The 24,068-nt window shown below is 39.5% G+C and overlaps 1 protein-coding gene across 3 annotated transcripts in view; it reads right to left on the reverse strand.

Annotated features, from left to right (window-relative positions):
- LOC133550997 (tenascin-like) overlaps positions 1-24,068 on the reverse strand; it is a 274,146-nt gene that overhangs the window by 151,520 nt on the left and 98,558 nt on the right. For all 3 annotated transcript variants that reach the window (XM_061897231.1, XM_061897222.1, XM_061897238.1), the window contains exon 2: positions 17,543-17,681. The gene's annotated coding sequence lies outside the window, so the exon portion shown is untranslated. The remainder of the gene's footprint in view (positions 1-17,542; positions 17,682-24,068) is intronic.

Below are 24,068 nucleotides of genomic sequence, written 5' to 3' on the forward strand. Positions count from 1 at the left end.
TGTGGCCGAGCACGTCATTTATGTGGCCCACCACATCATTTATGTGGCCCAGCATGTCATTTAAGTGGCCCACCACGTCATTTATGTAGCCTACTACATAATTAAGTGGCCCACCACATCATTTATTTAGCCTACCACATAATTTATGTGGCCGAGCACGTCATTTATGTGGCCCACCACGTCATTTGCGTGGCCCAGCACGTCATTTAAGTGGCCCACAACATCATTTATGTGGCCCAGCATGTCATTTAAGTGGCCCACAACATCATTTATGTGGCCCAGCATGTCATTTAAGTGGCCCACCACATCATTTATGTAGCCTACTACATAATTAATTGGCCCACCACATCATTTATGTAGCCTACCACATAATTTATGTGGCCGAGCACGTCATTTATGTGGCCCACCACATCATTTATGTGGCCCAGCATGTCATTTAAGTGGCCCACCACGTCATTTATGTAGCCTACTACATAATTAAGTGGCCCACCACATCATTTATGTAGCCTACCACATAATTTATGTGGCCGAGCACGTCATTTATGTGGCCCACCACATCATTTGCGTGGCCCAGCACGTCATTTGAGTGGCCCACAACATAATTTATGTGGCCCAGCATGTCATTTAAGTGGCCCACAACATCATTTATGTGGCCCAGCATGTCATTTAAGTGGCCCACCACGTCATTTATGTAGCCTACTACATAATTAAGTGGCCCACCACATCATTTATGTAGCCTACCACATAATTTATGTGGCCGAGCACGTCATTTATGTGGCCCACCACATCATTTATGTGGCCCAGCACGTCATTTAAGTGGCCCACAACATCATTTATGTGGCCCAGCATGTCATTTAAGTGGCCCACCACATCATTTACGTGATTCATTTATGTGGCCCAGCACGTGTTTTATGTGGCCCACCACATCATTTACGTGGCCCAGCATGTCATTTAAGTGGCCCACAACATCATTTATGTGGCCCAGCATGTCATTTAAGTGGCCCACCACATCATTTATGTAGCCTACTACATAATTAAGTGGCCCACCACATCATTTATGTAGCCTACCACATAATTTATGTGGCCCAGCACGTCATTTATGTGGCCCAGCATATAATTTACGTGGCCCACCACATCATTTATGTGGCCCAGCATGTCATTTATGTGGCCCACCTTGTCATTTACGTGGCCCAGCATCTCATTTATTTAGCCCACCACTTCATTTATGTGGCCCAGCACGTCATTTATGTGGCCAAGCACGTCTTTTATGTGGCCCACCACATAATTTATGTGTCTCAGCACGTCATTTAAGTGGCCAAGCAAGTCATTATGTGGCCCACCACATCATTTATGTGGCCCACAAGATCATTTACGTGGCCCACCACATCATTTATGTGTCTCGGCAGTTATTTATGTGACCAAGCAAGTCATTATGTGGCCCACCACATCATTAATGTGGCCAAGCACGTGATTTAAGTGGCCAAACACATCATTTATGTGGCTAACCACATCATTTACCTGGCCCAACTTATCATTTATGTTGCCAAGCACGTCATTTATGTGGCCCATGACGTCATGTATGTGGCCCAGAACGGCAATATATGGCCCACCACATCATTTATGTGGCCCAGCATTTATGTGGCCAAGAATGTAATTTACGCGGCCCAGCACGTCATTTAAGTGGCCGACCACCTCATTTATGTGGCCCAGCATGTCATTTATGTGGCCCACCACATCATTTATGTGGCCCAGCATGTCACTTATGTGGTCCACCACATCATTTATGTGGCCCACCACGTCATTTATGTGGCCCACCTTGCCATTTATGTGGCCCAGCATGTCATTATGTGCCCCACCAATTCATTTATGTGGCCCAGCATGTCATTTATGTGGCCCAGCGCGTCATTTAGTTGGCCCACCACGTCATTTAGTTGGCCCAGCACGTTATATAAGTGGCCCAGCATATAATTTATGTGGCCAAGCACGTCATTTGTGTCCCACCACATAATTTATGTGGCCCAGCACGTCATTTATGTAGCCAAGCACGTCATTTATGTAGCCAAGCACGTCATTATGTGGCCCACCACGTCATATATGTTGCCAAGCATGTAATTTAAGTGGCCCAGCACGTCATTTACGTGGCCCACCACATCATTTATGTGTCTCAGCACGTCATTTATGTGGCCAAGCATGTCATTCATGTGGCCCACCACATAATTTATGTGGCCAAGCACATCATTTAAGTTGCCCAGCACGTGATTTATGTGGTCAAGCACGTCATTCATGTGGCCAACCACATTATTTACGTGGCCCACCACATCATTTATGTGTCTCAGCACGTCATTTATGTGGCCAAGCAAGTCATTAAGTGGCCCACCACATCATTTATGTGGCCAAGCACGTCATTTAAGTTGCCCAGCACGTCATTTATGTGGTCAAGCATGTCTCTGATGTGGCCAACCACATCATTTATGTGGCTAACCGCATCATTTATGTGGCCCAACATATCATTTATGTTGCCAAGCACGCCATTTATGTGGCCCAGAACGTCAATATATGGCCTACCACATCATTCATGTGGCCCAGCATTTATGTGGCCAAGCATGTAATTTATGTGGCCCAGCACGCCATTTAAGTGGCCAACCACTTCATTTATGTGGCCCACCACATCATTTATGTGGCCCAGCATGTCATTTATGTGGCCCACCTTGTCATTTATGTGGCCCAGCACGTCATTATGTGGCCCAGCATGTCATTTATGTGGCCCACCACTACATTTATGTGGCCCAGCATGTCATTTACGTGGCCCACCACGTCATTTAAGTGGCCCACCTTGTCATTTATGTGTCCAAGCACGTCATTTTGTGGCCAAGCAAGTCATTTATGTGGTTATTGAGTCTGTTTAACTGTTTGAAGAGCGATCTTTCGCAGCTAGTGGGTCCATGACGATGAGTTCTGTTTTGTTTGATCAGCCGTTTTACTGCCGTGCTACAGTCATCATTTGGACACAATTAAGGTATGTAAATAAACAATTACAGAATATTTATGTGTAAATACCTCATTTCACAACGTAAATATCTGTGATTTATAATCTGGGGCGGCTGATATATGGAAACATATTTTTTTTCTTCTAAAAGGTAGTGGGTGTGGCTTAATAAGAAAATAATTTGACATGAGTTGATTGAAGGAATATAGTAAGAACAGTTGAAATGTCATATTCAACACACGTATTCCAAATTGCCACAGTTGAGTTCCGAAGGCTGGTCTTTGGAAATGAAATGTGTTGATACGGTGTTGTTGGCCGTCATGAATATCCACAATGATTGTTAGCGCTCCATCACCAGTGGAGAAGCTAAGTGGGGTTGTGACCGCCTCTTCTCGGCCTTTGTCGGGACTAAGGCGCGAACAGCTGTCCAAACAATGGCCTGGTTCCCACTCCTCGTTATGCTGTCTGACGGAGACCATTCAGGTCCTGCCGGACCACCGTGAATGGACACCACACATGCCACGGCCGAGCTCATCACAATGTGGGCACGGTCCCAACGTGGCTGCCCGAGAGTTGCAACACGCTGCACCTGAAAGGTGCCTGGGGGGCCATTCCGGACTTTGGAGTCAAGTCCGTCATTTTTAGAAACAATCAAGGGTTGTTGTTACTGCGAATGATGGTATTGAGCCAATAAATACCCAGCAAACGCAGGACCGACTCGATTTCTTTCAAGATCATTGAATGATTTAGTGATTTCAACCCAGGCGGTGTAACAGTACACCCTTCTGGCAGAGCGCAGGGGTTCGATTCCCGGCCAGGACTGCATCAGGAAAGGGCTCTCGTGGCATTGAATCGATAGCAACGGGTTGGTTCAGATGATCCAAAAGATGTTTCACCTTTCATACGAGCAGGTTTCATTTACTCGGATAGGACAGCTATGGTTTGAGAGCATGGTGCTGGATCCAAAGTACGTATCCGCTACCAGACAGGGATACATGCAGATTATCCAAATTATTTCTCCTACAAAAAATGAAAAATCAATGTTGTCTAAATGTCTCAAAATATGTTTGGTCTCTTGCCTCATCGGTTCATCCTCACAGACTTGGATAGGACAGCTCTAATCTGAGAGCCTGGTGTCTGATCCAAAGTATTTATCCTCTATAAGAATATTACCATTGATGTCTTCTAAATGTCCTAGAAAATGTTTGGCTTCTTATCCAACTTGGTCAGCTTAATCAGTTCATGCTCCCAGACTTAGATAGGACAGCTCTAATCTGAGAGTTTGGTGTCTGATCCAAAGTATTTATCCTTTATAAGAAAATTATCAGAAATGTCTTCTAAATGTCCCAGAAAATGTTTGGCCTCTTATCCAACTCGGCTTCATAGGTTCCTGCTCACAGACTTAGACAGGACAGCTCTGGTTTGAGAGCATGGTGCCGGATCCAAAGTACGTATCCGCTACCAGACAGGGATAGATACAGATTTTCCAAATTATTTCTCCTATAAAAAATGAAAAATCAATGTTGTTTAAATGTTTCTAAATATGTTTGGTCTCTCGCCTCATCGGTTCATGCTCACAGACTTAGATAGGACAGCTCTAATCTGAGAGCCTGGTGTCTGATCCAAAGTATTTATCCTCTCTAAGAATATTACTATTGATGTCTTCTAAATGTCCTAGAAAATGTTTGGCTTCTTATTCAACTTGCTCGGCTTAATCCGTTCATGCTCCCAGACTTAGATAGGACAGCTCTAATCTGAGAGTTTGGTTTTTGATCCAAAGTATTTATCCTTTATAAGAAAATGATCAGAAATGTCTTCTAAATGTCCCAGAAAATGTTTGGCCTATTAGCCAACTTGGCTTCATAAGTTCCTGCTCGCAGTCTTAGACAGGACAGCTCTGGTTTGAGAGCATGGTGCCTGGTCTAAATTATTTATCCGCAACAAGACGGGTATTCAATGCAGAGTATTCAAAGTATTTATCGTTTATAAAAATATTATAAACAAATATCTCAGAAGATATTTTGCATCTCATCCAAGCAGGCTTTATCAGTTCATACTCACAGACTTAGATAGGACGGCTCTAATTCAAAAGCCTGGTGGCAGATCCAAAGTCTGTATCCTAAAGGAAGGGGGTAAAGACATATCATGTAAACATCTTGTAAACAAAGATGTTTGGTCTTTCACCTAAACAGGGGTTTTTCAGTTTATGCTCACAGACTTGGATAGGACAGCTCTAATCTGAAAGCTTGGTGCCAGATTCAAAGTATTGATCCTCTATAAGGAGGTTATAAAGACATGTTATCCAAACATCTCAGAAGACATTTAATATCTTGCCTAAGCAGGCATTAACAGTTCATGCTCACAGACTCGGATAGGACAGCGCTGGTCTGAGAGTATGGTGTCTGATCCAAAGTATTTATCCTCTATAAATGTCTTATAAATGTCCCAGAAAATGTTTGACCTCTTATCCAACTCGGCTTCATCAGTTCATGCTCACAGACTTAGACAGGACAGCTCTGGTTTGAGAGCATGGTATTTATAAAGTATGTATCCGCTACAAGACAGGGATACATGCAGATTATCCAAAGTATTAATCTACTATAAGAATATCATAAACAAAGGTATCATAATATGTTTTGCATCTTATTCGGGTATGCTTTATCAGTTCATACTCACAGACTTAGATAGGACGGCTCTGATTTAAAAGCCTGGTGTCAGATCCAAAGTATGTGTCATATAATAAAGTGATAAAGACATGTCTTCTAAACATCTCAGAATATGTATGGTCTTTCACTTAAACAGGATTCATCATTTCATGCTCACAAACTTGGATAGGACAGTATGTATCCTATAAGAAGGTGATGAAGACATGTCCTCTAAACATCTTTGGTATTTCACCTAAAGATGATTTATCAATTCATGCTCACATATTTTGATAGGACAGCTCTAATCTGAGAGTATTGTGCCGGATCGAAAGTATTTTCCACTACAAGACAGGAATACATACAGAGTACCCAAAGTCCATATCTTAAGGGAAGGTGATGAAGGCATGTTTTCTAAGCGTCTCAGAAGACGTTTTCTATATCACCTAAACAGGATTCATCAATTCATGCTCGCAGACTCGGATAGGACAGCTCTAATCTGAGATCTTGGTGCCAGATCCAAAGTATTGATCCTCTTCAAGAAGGTGATGAAGATATGTCTTCTAAACATCTCAGAAGACGTTTAGTCTTTCACCTAAACAGGATTCATAAGTTCATGTTGGCAGACTCGGGTAGGACAGCTCTAATCTGCGACCTTGGTGCCAGATCCAAAGTATTGATCCTCTTTAAGAAGGTGATGAAGACATGTCTTGTAAACATCTCAGAAGACGTTTGGTCTTTCACCTAAACAGGATTAATCAGTTCAGGCACACAGACTTGGATAGGACAGCTCTAATCTGAGATCTTGACGCCAGATCCAAAGTATTGATCCTCTATAAGAAGGTGATGAAGACATGTCTTGTAAACATCTCAGAAGACGTTTGGTCTTTCACCTAAAGAGGATTTTTCAATTCATGCTCATGGATTTGATAGGACAGCTCTGATCTCAGAGCTTGGTGCCAGATCAAAAGTATTTATTCTCTATAAGAAGGTGATGAAGACATGTCTTGTAAACATCTCAGAAGACGTTTGGTCATTCACCTAAACAGGATTCATCCATTAAGACACAAACACTTGGATAGGACAGCTCTTATCTGAGAGCTTGGTGCCAGTTCCAAAGTTGTGCTCCTCTTTAAGAAGGTGATGAAGACATGTCTTGTAATCATCTCAGAAGACGTTTGGTCTTTCACCTAAAGAGGATTTTTCAATTCATGCTCACGGATTTGGATAGGACAGCTCTAATCTGAGAGTATGGTGCCCGAATCAAAGTATTTATCCTCTATAAGAAGTTTTTGAAAACATGTCTTCTAAACGTCTCAGAAAACGTTCAGTCTTTCACCTAAACAGGATTCATCAGTTCAGGCACACAGACTTGGATAGGACAGCTCTAATCTGAGAGCTTGGTGCCAGTTCCAAAGTTTTGCTCCTCTTTAAGAAGGTGATGAAGACATGTCTTGTAAACATCTCAGAAGACGTTTGGTATTTCACCTAAAGTGGATTTTTTAATTCATGCTTACAGATTTTGATAGGACAGCTGTAGTCTCAGAGTATGGTGCCGGATCAAAAGTATTTTCCACTACAAGACAGGGATACATGCAGAGTACCCAAAGTCCGTATCCTAAGGGAAGGTGATGAAGACATGTCTTGTAAACATCTCAGAAGACGTTTGGTCTTTCACCTAAAAAGGATTTTTCAATTCATGCTTACGGATTTCGATAGGACAGCTCTGATCTGAGAGTATGGTGCCAGATCCAAAGTATTTATCCTCTATAAGAAGTTTATGAAAAGATGTCTTCTAAACGTCTCAGAAAACATTTGGTCTTTCACTAAAACTGGATTCATCAGTTCAGGCACAAAGAATTGGACAGGACAGCTCTTATCTGAGAGCTTGGTGCCGGATCAAAAGTATTTATTCTCTATAAGAAGGTGATGAAGACATGTCTTGTAAACATTTCATAAGAGGTTTGGTCATTCACCTAAACAGGATTCATCAGTTAAGACACAAACACTTGGATAAGACAGCTCTTATCTGAGATCTTGGTGCCAGTTCCAAAGTTGTGCTCCTCTTTAAGAAGGTGATGAAGACATGTCTTGTAAACATCTCAGAAAACGTTTGGTCTTTCACCTAAAGAGGATTTTTCAATTCATGCTCACGGATTTGGATAGAACAGCTCTAATCTGAGAGTATGGTGCCAGATCCAAAGTATTTATCCTATATAAGAAGTTTATGAAAACATGTCTTCTAAACGTCTCAGAAAACGTTCAGTCTTTCACCTAAACAGGATTCATCAGTTCAGGCACACAGACTTGGATAGGACAGCTCTAATCTGAGAGCTTGGTGCCAGTTCCAAAGTTTTGCTCCTCTTTAAGAAGGTGATGAAGACATGTCTTGTAAACATCTCAGAAGACGTTTGGTCTTTCACCTAAAAAGGATTTTTCAATTCATGCTTACGGATTTCGATAGGACAGCTCTGATCTAAGAGTATGGTGCCAGATCCAAAGTATTTATCCTCTATAAGAAGTTTATGAAAAGATGTCTTCTAAACGTCTCAGAAAACATTTGGTCTTTCACTAAAACTGGATTCATCAGTTCAGGCACAAAGAATTGGACAGGACAGCTCTTATCTGAGAGCTTGGTGCCGGATCAAAAGTATTTATTCTCTATAAGAAGGTGATGAAGACATGTCTTGTAAACATTTCATAAGAGGTTTGGTCTTTCACCTAAACAGGATTCATCAGTTAAGACACAAACACTTGGATAGGACAGCTCTTATCTGAGAGCTTGGTGCCAGTTCCAAAGTTTTGCTCCTCTTTAAGAAGGTGATGAAGACATGTCTTGTAAACATCTCAGAAGACGTTTGGTCATTCACCTAAACAGGATTCATCAGTTCAGGCACAAACACTTGGATAAGACAGCTCTAATCTGAGATCTTGGTGCCAGTTCCAAAGTTGTGCTCCTCTTTAAGAAGGTGATGAAGACATGTCTTGTAAACATCTCAGAAGACGTTTGGTCTTTCACCTAAAGAGGATTTTTCAATTCATGCTCACGGATTTGGATAGGACAGCTCTGATCCAAGAGTATGGTGTCAGATCCAAAGTATTTATCCTCTATAAGAAGTTTATGAAAACATGTCATCTAAACGTCTCAGAAAACGTTTGGTCTTTCACCTAAATTGGATTCATCAGTTCAGGCACAAAGACTTGGATAGGACAGCTCTTATCTGAGAGTATGGTGCCGGATCAAAAGTATTTATTCTCTATAAGAAGGTGATGAAGACATGTCTTGTAAACATTTCAGAAGAGGTTTGGTCATTCACCTAAACAGGATTCATCAGTTCAGGCACAAACACTTGGATAAGACAGCTCTAATCTGAGATCTTGGTGCCAGTTCCAAAGTTGTGCTCCTCTTTAAGAAGGTGATGAAGACATGTCTTGTAAACATCTCAGAAGACGTTTGGTCTTTCACCTAAAGAGGATTTTTCAATTCATGCTCACGGATTTGGATAGGACAGCTCTAATCTGAGAGTATGGTGCCAGATCCAAAGTATTTATCCTCTATAAAAAGTTTATGAAAACATGTCTTCTAAACGTCTCAGAAAACATTTGGTCTTTCACCTAAAGAGGATTTTTCAATTCATGCTCACGGATTTGGATAGGACAGCTCTAATCTGAGAGTATGGTGCCAGATCCAAAGTATTTATCCTCTATAAAAAGTTTATGAAAACATGTCTTCTAAACGTCTCAGAAAACATTTGGTCTTTCACCTAAACTGGATTCATCAGTTCAGGCACAAAGACTTGGATAGGACAGCTCTTATCTGAGAGCTTGGTGCCGGATCAAAAGTATTTATTCTCTATAAGAAGGTGATGAAGACATGTCTTGTAAACATCTCAGAGGACGTTTAGTCTTTCGCCTAAACAGGATTCATCCGTTCATGCTCACAGACTCGGATAGGACAGCTCTTATCTGAGAGCATGGTGCTGGATGTCAACTATTTATCCTCTATAAGGTGTTTGTTGGGAAATAATCGTATTTATTTGCTGATTGTTCCATTATACATGAACTGTTCACATTCTGGGTGTTATTCCGATGGTCATCAGCACATTAGAATCGATGTCGAAATAAAAGTATCACTGCCAGTATCTGCAATACTGCAATACTGTATGTGCTTGATATCGGATCGATACCGACAGGCGTGGCTGTCAACACGCAAACAAGCACGCACACCCGCGTCCACTTCCACTGCAAAAACACGTCATGTTTACTTACCAGGCCATTGAACATCCCAGTGTGTGTGTGTGTGTGTGTGTGTGTGTGTTGTCAGTTTACAGGCTGCGGTGTCAACGCTAGAGATCTGAGTTAGAGGAAACCAGCAGCAGCATCTAATGCAAAGCAGCTGTCCATTTCCTGGCTTACAAAAGCCCACTGTCTGCTACCGTGAGGCATAAAGTGTACATCTGGACCTACTCTGACCAGCAGAACACACACACACACACACACACACACACACACACACACACACACACACACACACACACACACTGGCGGACCCTCTAATGTCCACCAGCTTAAGTCATCACGTCAGCTCATTTTCTCCCATTAATATTTTCTCATTTTCTCGTTAGAGACTAAATGAATGAATGAATCCCGAAATGACATTTTTAAAAACGTCATGAGAGTCAAAAGGAAGCATGTCAGGAAACATTCAGGAGTGGCTGTCATGTGACAGTTACATGACCATGTTCCCCAAAATAGCAGTGAGACATGTAAGCTGGACTTGGAACTAATTGGGCGGTGGTGCAGTCACTTTTAATTCAGATGTTGATAAGAAATCTGAGAAGAAGTTGTTGGTGAAGACGGACGATAATGCACATTAGCTCATTTCCCAAAAATAATTTTAGGGCTTTTATTTTATTATTTATTGCAAAAGTCACTTTTAATGCAGGTGTTGATAGGAAATCAGAGAAGAAGTTGTTAAGACGGACGATTATGCAAATTAGCTAATTTCCCCAAAATAATTTTAGGGCTTTTATTTTATTCTTTATTGCAAAAGTCACTTTTAATGCAGATATTGATAATAAATCAGAGAAGAAGTTGTTGGTGAAGACGGACAATTATACACATTAGCTCATTTCCCCAAAATATTTTTAGGGCTTTTATTTTATTCTTTATTGCAAAAGTCACTTTTAATGCAGATATTGATAAGAAATCAGAGAAGAAGTTGTTGGTGAAGACGGACAATTATACACATTAGCTCATTTCCCAAAAATATTTTTAGAGCTTTTATTTTATTCTTTATTGCAAAATTCACTTTTAATGTAGATGTTGATAGGAAATCAGAGAAGAAGTTGTTGGTGAAGACGGACAATTATACACATTAGCTCATTTCCCAAAAATATTTTTAGGGCTTTTATTTTATTCTTTATTGCAAAATTCACTTTTAATGTAGATGTTGATAGGAAATCAGAGAAGAAGTTGTTGGTGAAGACGGACGATTATGCATATTAGCTCATTTTCCAAAGATATGTTTGGGGCTTTTATTTTATTCTGTATTACAAAAGTCACTTTTAATGCAGATGTTGATAGGAAATCAGAGAAGAAGTTGTTGGTGAAGACGGATAATTATGCACATTGGCTCATTTCCCCAAAAATATTTGTAGGGCTTTTATTTCATTCTTTATTACAAAAGTCACTTTTAATGCAGATGTTGATGGGAAATCAGAGAAGAAGTTGTTGGTGAAGACGGATTATTATGCTCATTAGCTCATTTTCCAAAGATACGTTTGGGGCTTTTATTTTATTCTTTATCACAAAAGTCACTTTTAATGCAGATGTTGATAGGAAATCAGAGACAAAGTTGTTGGTGAAGATGGGCTGTATGTCGCGTGAATGAGTCTGTTCAAACAGGAAGTGGGCGATTAGGCAAATGAGAACATCAGCTAATTTCCAAAAATATTTTTGAGGCTTTTATTTGGTTCTTTATTACAAAAGTCACTTTTAATGCAGCTGTTGATAGGAAATCAGAGAAGAAGTTGTTGGTGAAGACGGACAATTATACACATTAGCTCATTTCCCCAAAATATTTTTAGAGCTTTTATTTTATTCTTTATTGCAAAATTCACTTTTAATGTAGATGTTGATAGGAAATCAGAGAAGAAGTTGTTGGTGAAGACGGACGATTATGCATATTAGCTCATTTTCCAAAGATATGTTTGGGGCTTTTATTTTATTCTGTATTACAAAAGACACTTTTAATGTAGATGTTGATAGGAAATCAGAGAAGAAGTTGTTGGTGAAGACGGATAATTATGCACATTAGCTCATTTCCCAAAAAATATTTGTAGGGCTTTTATTTCATTCTTTATTACAAAAGTCACTTTTAATGCAGATGTTGATGGGAAATCAGAGAAGAAGTTGTTGGTGAAGACAGACGATTATGCTCATTAGCTCATTTTCCAAAGATACATTTGGGGCTTTTATTTTATTCTTTATCACAAAAGTCACGTTTAATGCAGATGTTGATAGGAAATCAGAGAAAAAGTTGTTGGTGAAGATGGGCTGTATGTCGCGTGAATGAGTCTTGTTCAAACAGCAAGTGGGCGATTATGCAAATGAGAACATCAGCTAATTTCTAAAAATATTTTTGGGGCTTTTATTTGGTTATTTATTACAACAGTCACTTTTTATGCAGATGATGTTAGGAAATCAGAGAAGAAATTGTTGGTGAAAATGGATGATTATGCAAATCAGACCAGTAGCTCAATTCCAAAGGTATTTTTTGGGCTTTTATTTAGGTTTTTTTTCACAACAGTCACTTTTAATGCAAATACTGATCCGAAATCAGAGAAAAAGTTGGTGAAGGTTTGTTGTATGTCGCGTCAACGAGTTTTATTCAAACAGGAAGTGTATGATTCTGCAAATGAGACCATAAGCTAATTTGGAAAAAGACTTCTTTGGCTTTTATTTTGTTCTTTATTACGACAGTCACTTTTAATGCAGATGTTGGCAGGAAATCAGAGAAGAAGTTGTTGGTGAAGATGGACAATTATGCACATTAGACCATTAGCTCATTTCCCAAAAATATTTTTGAGGCTTTGATATTGTTCTTTACTACAACACTCACTTTTAATGCAGATGTTGATAGGAAATCAGAGAAAAACTTGTCGGTGAAGATGGGGTGTATATCGCGTGAATGAGTCTTATTCAAACAGGAAGTGGCCGATTATGCAAATGAGAACATTATCTAATCCCCAAAAATATTTTTTGGCTTTAATTTGTTTTTTTATTATAATAGTCACTTTTAATGCAGATGTTGATCCAAAATCAGAGAATATGTTGTTGGTAAAGATGGGTTGTATGTCGCGTGAACGAGTCTTGTTCAAACAAGAAGTGGACGATTTTGCAACTAATTGAGGTGTTAGTGCAGTACATTTTAATGCAGATGTTGATAGGAAATCAGAGAAGAAGTTGTTGTTGGTGAAGATGGACGATTATGCACATTGGACCATTAGCTCATTTCCCAAAAATATTTTTGGGGCTTTTATTTTCTTCTTTATTACAACAGTTGCTTTTAATGCAGATGTTGATAGGAAATCAGAGACAAAGTTGTCGGGGAAGATGGACTGTATGTCACGTGAATGAGTCTTATTCAAACAGGACGTGGTGGATTATGTAAATTAGACAACTAGCTAATTTCCCAAAATATTTTTGGGGCTTTTATTTTGTTATTTATTACAACAGTCACTTTTAATGAATATGTTGATCAAAAACCAGAAAATATGTTGTTGGCAAAGATGGGCTGTATGTCGCGTGAACGAGTCTTATTCAAACAGGAAGTGGATGATTACGCAACTAATTGGTGCCTTAGTTCAGTCACTTTTAATGCAGATGTTGATAGGAAATCAGAGAAGAAGTTGTTGGTGAAGATGGACGATTATGCAAATTAGACCATTAGGTCATTTCCCCAAAAATATTTTTTGGGGCTTTTATTTCATTTTTTATTACCACAGTCACTTTCAATGCAGATGTTGATAGGAAATCAGAGAAGAAACTGTTGATGAAGATGGAAGATTATGCAAGTTAGACCATTAGCTCATTTACCCAAAAATATTTTTTGGGGCTTTTATTTCGTTTTTTATTACCACAGTCACTTTCAATGCAGATGTTGATAGGAAATCAGAGAAAAAGTTGTCGGTGAAAATGGGCTGTATGTCGCGTGAACGAGTCTTATTCAAACAGGAAGTGGCTGATTATGCAACTAATTGATGCGTTAGTGCAGTCACTTTTAATGCAGATGTTGATAGGAAATCAGAGAAGAAGTTGTTGGTGAAGATGGACGATTATGCAAATTAGACCATTAGCTCATTTCCCCAAAAATATTTTTGGGGATTTTATTTTGTTCTTTATTACAACAGTCACTTTTAATGCAGATGTTGATAGGAAATCAGAGAAAAAGTTGTCGGTGAAAATGGGCTGTATGTCGCGTGAACGTGTCTTATTCAAACAGGAAGTGGATGATTACGCAACTAATTGATGCATTAGTGCAGTCACTTTTAATGCAGATTTTGATAGGAAATCGGAGAAGAAGTTGTTGGTGAAGATGGAAGATTATGCAAATTAGACCATTAGCTCATTCCCCCAAAAATATTTTTGGGTGTTTTTATTTCGTTTTTTATTAGAACAGTCACTTTTAAAGCAGAGGTTGATAGGAAATCAGAGAAGAAACTGTTGATGAAGATGGAAGATTATGCAAGTTAGACCATTAGCTCATTTACCCAAAAATATTTTTTGGGGCTTTTATTTAGTTCTTTATTACAACAGTCATTTTTAATGCAGATGTTGATAGGAAATCAGAGAAAAAGTTGTCGGTGAAGATAAATAAATAAAATAAATGGGTTGTACTTGTATAGCGCTTTTCTACCTTCAAGGTACTCAAAGCGCTTTGACACTACTTCCACATTTACCCATTCACACACACATTCATACACTGATGGAGGGAGCTGCCATGCAAGGCGCCAACCAGCACCCATCAGGAGCAAGGGTGAAGTGTCTTGCTCAGGACACAACGGACATGACGAGGTTGGTAATAGGTGGGATTTGAACCAGGGACCCTCGGGTTGCGCACGGCCACTCTCCCACTGCGCCACGCCGTCCCCAGATGGGCTGTATGTCGCGTGAACGAGTCTTATTCGAACAGGAAGTGGCTGATTATGCAACTAATTGATGCGTTAGTGCAGTCACTTTTAATGCAGATGTTGATAGGAAATCAGAGAAGAAGTTGTTGGTGAAGGTGGATGATTATGCACATTGGACCATTTGCTCATTTCCCCCCAAAAATATTTTTTGGGGCTTTTATTTCGTTTTTTATAACTACAGTCACTTTTAATGCAGATGTTGATAGGAAATCAGAAAATAAATTGTTGGTGAAGATGGCCGATTATGCAAATTAGACCATTAGCTCATTTCCCCCAAAATATTTTTGAGCTTTTATTTTGTTCTTTATTACAACAGTCACTTTTAATACAGATGTTGATAGGAAATCAGAGAAGAAGTTGTTGGTGAAGATGGACGATTATGCAAATTAGACCATTAGCTCATTCCCCCAAAAATATTTTTGGGTGTTTTTATTTCGTTTTTTATTACAACAGTCCCTTTTAAAGCATAGGTTGATAGGAAATCAGAGAAGAAACTGTTGATGAAGATGGAAGATTATGCAAGTTAGACCATTAGCTCATTTACCCAAAAATATTTTTTGGGGCTTTTATTTAGTTCTTTATTACAACAGTCATTTTTAATGCAGATGTTGATAGGAAATCAGAGAAAAAGTTGTCGGTGAAGATGGGCTGTATGTCGCGTGAACGAGTCTTATTCGAACAGGAAGTGGCTGATTATGCAACTAATTGATGCGTTAGTGCAGTCACTTTTAATGCAGATGTTGATAGGAAATCAGAAAATAAATTGTTGGTGAAGATGGACGATTATGCAAATTAGACCATTAGTTCATTTCCCCCAAAATATTTTTGAGCTTATATTTTGTTCTTTATTACAACAGTCACTTTTAATACAGATGTTGATAGGAAATCAGAGAAGAAGTTGTTGGTGAAGATAGATGATTATGCAAATTAGACCATCAGCTCAATTCCAAAGATATTTTTTTGGCTTTTATTTTTTTTTTATTACAACTGTCACTTTTAATGCAGATGCTGATCCAAAATCAGAGAAGAAGTTGTTGGTGAAGATGGGTTGTATGTTGCACGAATGAGTCTAATTCTCGCAGGATGTGGACGATTAGGCAAATGAGACGATTAGTTCATTTCCAAAAAGCATTTATTAGATTTTTTAATTGGACTTGGAAGTAATGAATGCATTAGTTCAGTCCCTCTTAATGCAGATGTTAATAGGAAATCAGAGAAAAATATATCGGTGAAGATGGGCTGTATGTCGCATGAACGAGTCATATTCACACATTTCCCTCTTACACACATGTAAGAGGGAAATGTATACTATGGCTATGAGTTGTTTTTTTTAATGCAAGTATTGATATGAAATCTGAGAAAAAGGCATGAACGAGTCATGTTCCCACAGGAAATGTACGATTACGGAAAATATTACAAATGAAAAAAAAAATTTGGCTTTTATTTAGTTCTTTATTAGACTTGAAACTAAGTAATGTTTTAGAACAGTCACTGTTAATGCAAATATTGATACGAAATCAGAGAAAAAGGCATGAACAAGTCATATTAACAAAGGAAATGTACAATTACGGAAAATACTACAAATGCAAAAAAAAATGTTTGGCTTTTATTTAGTTCTTTATTAGACTTGAAACGAATTAATGCATTAAAACAGTCACATTTAATACAAATATTGACACGAAATCAGAGAAAAAGGCATGAACGAGTCATATTCCCACAGGAAATGTACAATTACGGAAAATACTACAAATGCAAAAAAAAAAAGTTTGGCTTTTATTTAGTTCTTTATTAGACTTGAAACTAAGTAATGTGTTAGAACAGTCACTTTTAATGCAAATATTGGTATGAAATCAGAGAAAAAGGCATGAAGGAGTCATATTCACACAATAAAAGTACAATTATGGAAAATACCATAAATGCAAAAAAAAAATTGCTTGGCTTTTATTTCTTTATTAGACTTGAAACTAATTAATGCGTTAAAACAGTCACTTTTAATGCAAATATTGATACGAAATCAGAGAAAAAGGCATGTACGGGTCATATTCACCCAATAAAAGTAAAATTATGGAAAATACAGTAATTGTTTAGTTTTCATTTAGTTCTTTATTAGACTTGAAACAAATATGTTAGAACAGTCACTTTTAATGCAAATATTGATACGAAATCAGAGAAGAAGGCGTGTGTGAAGATGGGCTGTATGTCGCATGAACGAGTCTTATTCACACAGGGAATAGACAGATATGCAAATTAGATGACGTCATCATTTCCACGACTTGAAAAGTGACTTTTTGGACAGCCAATGAAGACTTTCCTTACTGGGGAGTTGGCAACAGTGTGCACGCTACACTCATTTATCTCCGTAATATCATTTTTAGGCCATTTTGAGTCAATTTCACACAGCTAATGTTTTTAATGTCACAATTAATATGAAATATTTCGTCAATCAATTCATAAGACCAGAAAATATCCATTTTTAATCAGATTCTCCATCATTTGACCTGAAGCACTTGTATGGTTTTAATTGCCTGTCAATATTTATGATCGTGGAAAAAAATCTGCCCCCCCTCACCCCATCCTCCCCTTCCCCCCCCCCAGGATCGAGGAAGAGAATGTGAAAATACTCCAACTTTGCAAATCACTTTGAATAATTATGCAAATGAGCCACGTTTACTCTCCAAAGCAGCTTGCAGGTAAAAGAAAGAAAAAAAAAGGTGACTTACCTCCCAGCCGGCAATCGCTGCTACAACACCAGAGCTCTCGTCTGCCGCTTGCACGTCTCAAAGCGCCGACGCCGCTGTCATGTTCCTGCTTTGCTCGCCTTTCTCTGAGTGCTGGAGTCCCTCCTCACACACTGATGCTCTGCAGCCAGGCAGGAGAGAGAGAGAGAGAGTGTGAGAGAGAGAGAGGGCGAGAGAATGAAAGAGAAACCCCTTTCTCTTAAACTGTGGACCCTCTGCGGTCAGACTCCACTCCCACTCTTTAACACCCCCCCGCCCATTCACTCTTTCACGCCATTGTGACCCACAGCAAAGGAGCTCAAGGCTGGGGGTGTGTGTGAGTGTGTGTGTGTGTGGTGGTGGCGGTGGTGGGGGGGGGGGGGGGGGGGGGGCAGACAGATAGATAGAGAGAGGAAAAGAGAGAGAAGGAAATAGGGGGAGAAAGAGAACAGGAAAAGACCGCAAAAGAGTGACAAGGACAGAGGGAGAAAGAGAGAGGGAATGAGAGTGAGGAAGAGAGATAGAAAGTGATTGACATAAAAAGAAAGATAGAGAGAGAGACAGAGAGAAAGATAGAGGGAGAGAAAAAAGTGAGAAAGAAAGAAAGATGGAGGGGAAAGACATACAGATAAAGAAAGACGAATAAAGATAGAGGGAGAGAGAAAGTAAAAAGATACAGCAAAAGAGAGAGAATGAGAAAGAGAGAGACAGACAAAATGAGGGAAAGACAAGAGAGTTAGAGAGAGGAAAAGAGAGAGAAGGAAAAAGGGGAGTAGAAAGAGAACAGGAAAAGACCGCAAAAGAGTGACAAGGACAGAGGGAGAAAGAGAGAGGGAATGAAAGTGAGGAAGAGAGATAGAAAGTGATTGACATAAAAAGAAAGAAATAAAGAGAGACAGAGAGAAAGATAGAGGGAGAGAGAAAAGTGAGAAAGAAAGAAAGATAGAGGGGAACAGACATACAGATAAAGAAAGACAAATAAAGATAGAGGGAGAGAGAAAGTAAAAAGATACAGCAAAAGAGAGAGAATGAGAAAGAGAGAGACAGACAAAATGAGGGAAAGGCAGAGAGTTAGAGAGAGGAAAAGAGAGAGAAGGAAAAAGGGGGAGAAAGAGAACAGGAAAAGACCGCAAAAGAGTGACAAGGACAGAGGGAGAAAGAGAGAGGGAATGAGAGTTAGGAAGAGAGATAGAAAGTGATTGACATAAAAAGAAAGAAATAGAGGGAGACAGAGAGAAAGATAGAGGGAGAGAGAAAAGTGAGAAAGAAAGAAAGATAGAGGGGAACAGACATACAGATAAAGAAAGACAAATACAGATAGAGGGAGGGAGAAAGTAAAAAGATACAGCAAAAGAGAGATAATGAGAAAGAGAGAGAAAGACAAAATGAGGGAAAGAGAGAGTTAGAGAGAGGAAAAGAGAGAGAAGGAAAAAGGGGGAGGAAGAGAACAGGAAAAGACCGCAAAAGAGTGACCAGGACAGAGGGAGAAAGAGAGAGGGAATGAGAGTGAGGAAGAGAGATAGAAAGTGATTGACATAAAAAGAAAGATAGAGAGAGAGACAGAGAGAAAGATAGAGGGAGAGAAAAAAGTGAGAAAGAAAGAAAGATAGAGGGGAAAAGACATACAGAAAAAGAAAGACAAATAAAGATAGAGGGAGAGTGAAAGTAAAAAGATACAGCAAAAGAGAGAGAAAGACAAAATGAGGGAAAGACAGAGAGTTAGAGAGAGGAAAAGAGAGAGAAGGAAAAAGGGGAATAGAAGGAGAACAGGAAAAGACCACAAAAGAGTGACAAGGACAGAGGGAGAAAGAGAGAGGGAATGAGAGTGAGGAAGAGAGATAGAAAGTGATTGACATAAAAAGAAAGATAGAGAGAGAGACAGAGAGAAAGACAGAGGGAGAGACAACAAGTGAGAAAGAAAGATAGATAGAGGAGAAAATACATACAGATAAAGAAAGACAAATAAAGATAGAGGGAGAGAGAAAGTAAAAAGATACAGCAAAAGAGAGAGAAAGAGAAAGAGAGAGAAAGACAAAATGAGGGAAAGACAGAGAGTTAGAGAGAGGAAAAGAGAGAGAAGGAAAAAGGGGAGTAGAAAGAGAACAGGAAAAGACCGCAAAAGAGTGACAAGGACAGAGGGAGAAAGAGAGAGGGAATGAAAGTGAGGAAGAGAGATAGAAAGTGATTGACATAAAAAGAAAGAAATAAAGAGAGACAGAGAGAAAGATAGAGGGAGAGAGAAAAGTGAGAAAGAAAGAAAGATAGAGGGGAACAGACATACAGATAAAGAAAGACAAATAAAGATAGAGGGAGAGAGAAAGTAAAAAGATACAGCAAAAGAGAGAGAATGAGAAAGAGAGAGACAGACAAAATGAGGGAAAGGCAGAGAGTTAGAGAGAGGAAAAGAGAGAGAAGGAAAAAGGGGGAGAAAGAGAACAGGAAAAGACCGCAAAAGAGTGACAAGGACAGAGGGAGAAAGAGAGAGGGAATGAGAGTGAGGAAGAGAGATAGAAAGTGATTGACATAAAAAGAAAGATAGAGAGAGAGACAGAGAGAAAGACAGAGGGAGAGACAACAAGTGAGAAAGAAAGATAGATAGAGGAGAAAATACATACAGATAAAGAAAGACAAATAAAGATAGAGGGAGAGAGAAAGTAAAAAGATACAGCAAAAGAGAGAGAAAGAGAAAGAGAGAGAAAGACAAAATGAGGGAAAGACAGAGAGTTAGAGAGAGGAAAAGAGAAAGTAGGAAAAAGGGGGAGAAAGAGAACAGGAAAAGACCGCAAAAGAGTGACAAGGACAGAGGGAGAAAGAGAGAGGGAATGAGAGTGAGGAAGAGAGATAGAAAGTGATTGACATAAAAAGAAAGATAGAGAGAGAGACAGAGAGAAAGATAGAGGGAGAGAAAAAAGTGAGAAAGAAAGAAAGATAGAGGGGAAAAGACATACAGAAAAAGAAAGACAAATAAAGATAGAGGGAGAGTGAAAGTAAAAAGATACAGCAAAAGAGAGAGAAAGACAAAATGAGGGAAAGACAGAGAGTTAGAGAGAGGAAAAGAGAGAGAAGGAAAAAGGGGAATAGAAGGAGAACAGGAAAAGACCGCAAAAGAGTGACAAGGACAGAGGGAGAAAGAGAGAGGGAATGAGAGTGAGGAAGAGAGATAGAAAGTGATTGACATAAAAAGAAAGATAGAGAGAGAGACAGAGAGAAAGACAGAGGGAGAGACAACAAGTGAGAAAGAAAGATAGATAGAGGAGAAAATACATACAGATAAAGAAAGACAAATAAAGATAGAGGGAGAGAGAAAGTAAAAAGATACAGCAAAAGAGAGAGAAAGAGAAAGAGAGAGAAAGACAAAATGAGGGAAAGACAGAGAGTTAGAGAGAGGAAAAGAGAGAGAAGGAAAAAGGGGGAGAAAGAGAACAGGAAAAGACCGCAAAAGAGTGACAAGGACAGAGGGAGAAAGAGAGAGGGAATGAGAGTGAGGAAGAGAGATAGAAAGTGATTGACATAAAAAGAAAGAAATAGAGGGAGACAGAGAGAAAGATAGAGGGAGAGAAACAAGTGAGAAAGAAAGAAAGATAGAGGGGAGAAGAAATACAGATTAAGAAAGAAAGACAAATTAAGATAGAGGGAAAGAGAAAGTAAAAAGAAAAAGAGAGAATGTGAGAGAGAAAGAAAGAGAGGAAAATACGATGATGGAGAAAGAGAGAGGAAGACAAAATGATACGCAAAAGAGAGAGGGGGAGAAAAAAGAGAGAGAGAGAGCAAGACAGAGATATAGGAAGCAAAAAGAGGGACAGACAGGCAGAGGGAGAGGATGTGACAGAGAGGAGAGGAGAAAGCGAGAGAGAGAAAACGAAAGAGGGAGAAAAAGGATGCGAGAGAAATGGAGATAGAGAGAAAGAAAACGGGAGAGAAAAAAGAAGGAATAATAAAGAGAAAGAGAAAAAGATACAGCAAGAGGGAGAGCGATGAAGACATGGCGTGAGATGGAGAAAGAGAGAAGGAAATACAGTGAGATAGAGAGAGGAAAAGAGAGAAGGAAAAAAGGGGGAGAAAGAGAACAGGATACCGCAAAAGAGTGAGAAGGAGAGACCGGGAGAAGGAGAGAGGGAATGAGAGTGAGGAAGAGAGATAAAAAGTGAGAGAAAAAGAATGATATAGAGAGAGACAGAAAGAAAGATAGAGGGAGAGAAAAAAGTGAGAAAGGGAGAAAGAGAGAGGGCAAAAGAAATAAAGATCAGAAAAGAAAGACAAATAAAGATAGACGGAGAGAGAAAGTAAAACGATACAGAGAAAGAGGGAGAGAGAGAAAAAGAGAAAGTGAGAGAGAAAGAAAGAGAGGAAAAGAGAATGAGGGAAAAAGAGAGAGAAAAACAAAATGATATGGCAAAAGAGAGAGGGGGAGAAAGAAAGAGAGAGAGAGAGAGAGACAGAGATATAGGAAGCAAAAAGAGAGAGAGACAGGTAGAGGGAGAGGATGTGACAGAGAGGAGAAGTGAAATAGAGAGAGAGAGAGAACGAGAGAGAGAGAAAAAGGATGTGAGAGAAATGGACAGAGTAAGAAAGAAGGACAAATAAAGAGAAAGAGAAGAGGATACAGCAAGAGGGAGAGCGATAAAGGGAGGGTGTGAGAGGGAGAAAGAAAGAGAGAAGGAAAGACAGAAAGAAAGAGAGAGGTAGAGGGACAAAGAGGATGTGAGATAGGAAGAGAGAGAGCGAGAGAGAGAAAAGGAAAGATAGAGGTAGAAGGGAAAGGGAGAGAAAAAGAAACAGAGAGAGGAAAAGATGTGGGGAAAAACTCAGATCTCGATGATGATGGTGAGACCTTAAAGTTCTAAATGGGCCAGAACCCATTTGTGGTTGGGCGAGAAGAACAATGGTCCTGGTCATCAACCATCAAACTGTCATTATGTCTTTTTACTTATACGGGTTATTCTCAAAAATATATATTTAAAAAGACAATCAGGAAGTTGACCGTCTTGGCGTCTGTCCGCCATCTTTAGGCCGAAAACGGGTGGTACTTTACCAAACTCATCCAAAGGACTTGGACCACACAAACCGTGATTAAAATGACGGATACTAGATGGACGGGCAATGATGAAATGACTAAACTTTGACTTGATGGTTTGCCACAAAACTCCCAACATTTATAACTCAGTGCCGCAAACTCAGATCTCGATAAGATTTGGATCAAATGATGATGGTGACACCCTAAAGGTCTAAAAGGGTCAGTACCCATTTTGTGGTTGGGCGGGAAGAAAAATGGTCCTGGTCATCAACCATCAAACTGTCATTATGTTATTATACTTATACGGGCTAGTCTCAAAAAACACGTATTTAAAAAGACAATCAGGAAGTCGGGCATATTGGCATTCGTCGGCCACTTTTCGGCCGAAAACAAGTGGTACTTTTCCGAACTCGTCTTAAGTACTTGGACCAAACAAACCGAGGTTAAAATGATGGATCTTAGAGAGGCGATGATAAAGTGACCAAACTTTGACTTGTCGGTTTGCCACAAAACTCCCAACATTTATAACTCGGCTCCGCAAACTCAGATCTCGATAAGATTTGGATCAAATGATGATGGTGAGACCTTAAAGGTCTAAAAGGGTCAGTACCCATTTGTGGTTGGGCCGGAAGAAAAATGGTCCTGGTCATCAACCATCAAACTGTCATTATGTCATTATACTTATACGGGCTAGTCTCAAAAAACACTATTTAAAAAGACAATCAGGAAGTCGGCCAGCTTGGTCTACGTCTGGCTTGTTTAGGCCGAAAACAGTGGTGGTACTTTAATGATCCTGTCTTAAAGACTTCGACCACAAAAACCGTGGTTAAAATGACGGATACTAGATGGACGGGCGAGGATAAAACGATCAAACTTTGACTTGATAGTTTGCCACAAAACTCCCAACATTTATAAATCGGCTGCGCAGCTCAGATCTCGATAAGATTTGGATCAAATGATGATGGTGACACCTTAAAGGTCTAAAAGGGTCAGTACCCATTCGTGGTTGGGCGGGAAGAAAAATGCTCCTGGTCATCAACCATCAAACTGTCATTATGTCATTATACTTACACGGCCTAGTCTCAAAAAACACCTATTTAAAAATATAATCAGGAAGTTGGCCATCTTGGTGTCCCTCGGCCCTTTTTAGGTCGAAAACAGGGGTGGTACTTTGCTAAACTCATCCTAGGGACTCGGACCAAACAAACTGGGGTTAGAATGACAGGTACTAGACAGATGGGCTACGATGTACCTCAAATAATTTTTTTCCTACACCGTAAGGTGTGGGCGTGGTATGGCGGCAAACTATGATCCGATGGTTTGCCACAAAATGTTCAGCATTCATAGCTCGGCTCTAAGAACTCAGATCTGGATCAGATTTGGATCAAACGATAATGATGACACCATCATTATGTCATTATACTTATATGGGCTAGTCTGAAAAACCCTATTTAAAAAGACAATTAGGAAGTCGACCATCTTGGTGTACGTCTGGCTTTTTTAGGCCGAAAACAG

Source organism: Nerophis ophidion, linkage group LG01 (genome assembly GCF_033978795.1).
Source record: "Nerophis ophidion isolate RoL-2023_Sa linkage group LG01, RoL_Noph_v1.0, whole genome shotgun sequence".
NCBI classification, from domain to species: Eukaryota; Metazoa; Chordata; class Actinopteri; order Syngnathiformes; family Syngnathidae; genus Nerophis; species Nerophis ophidion.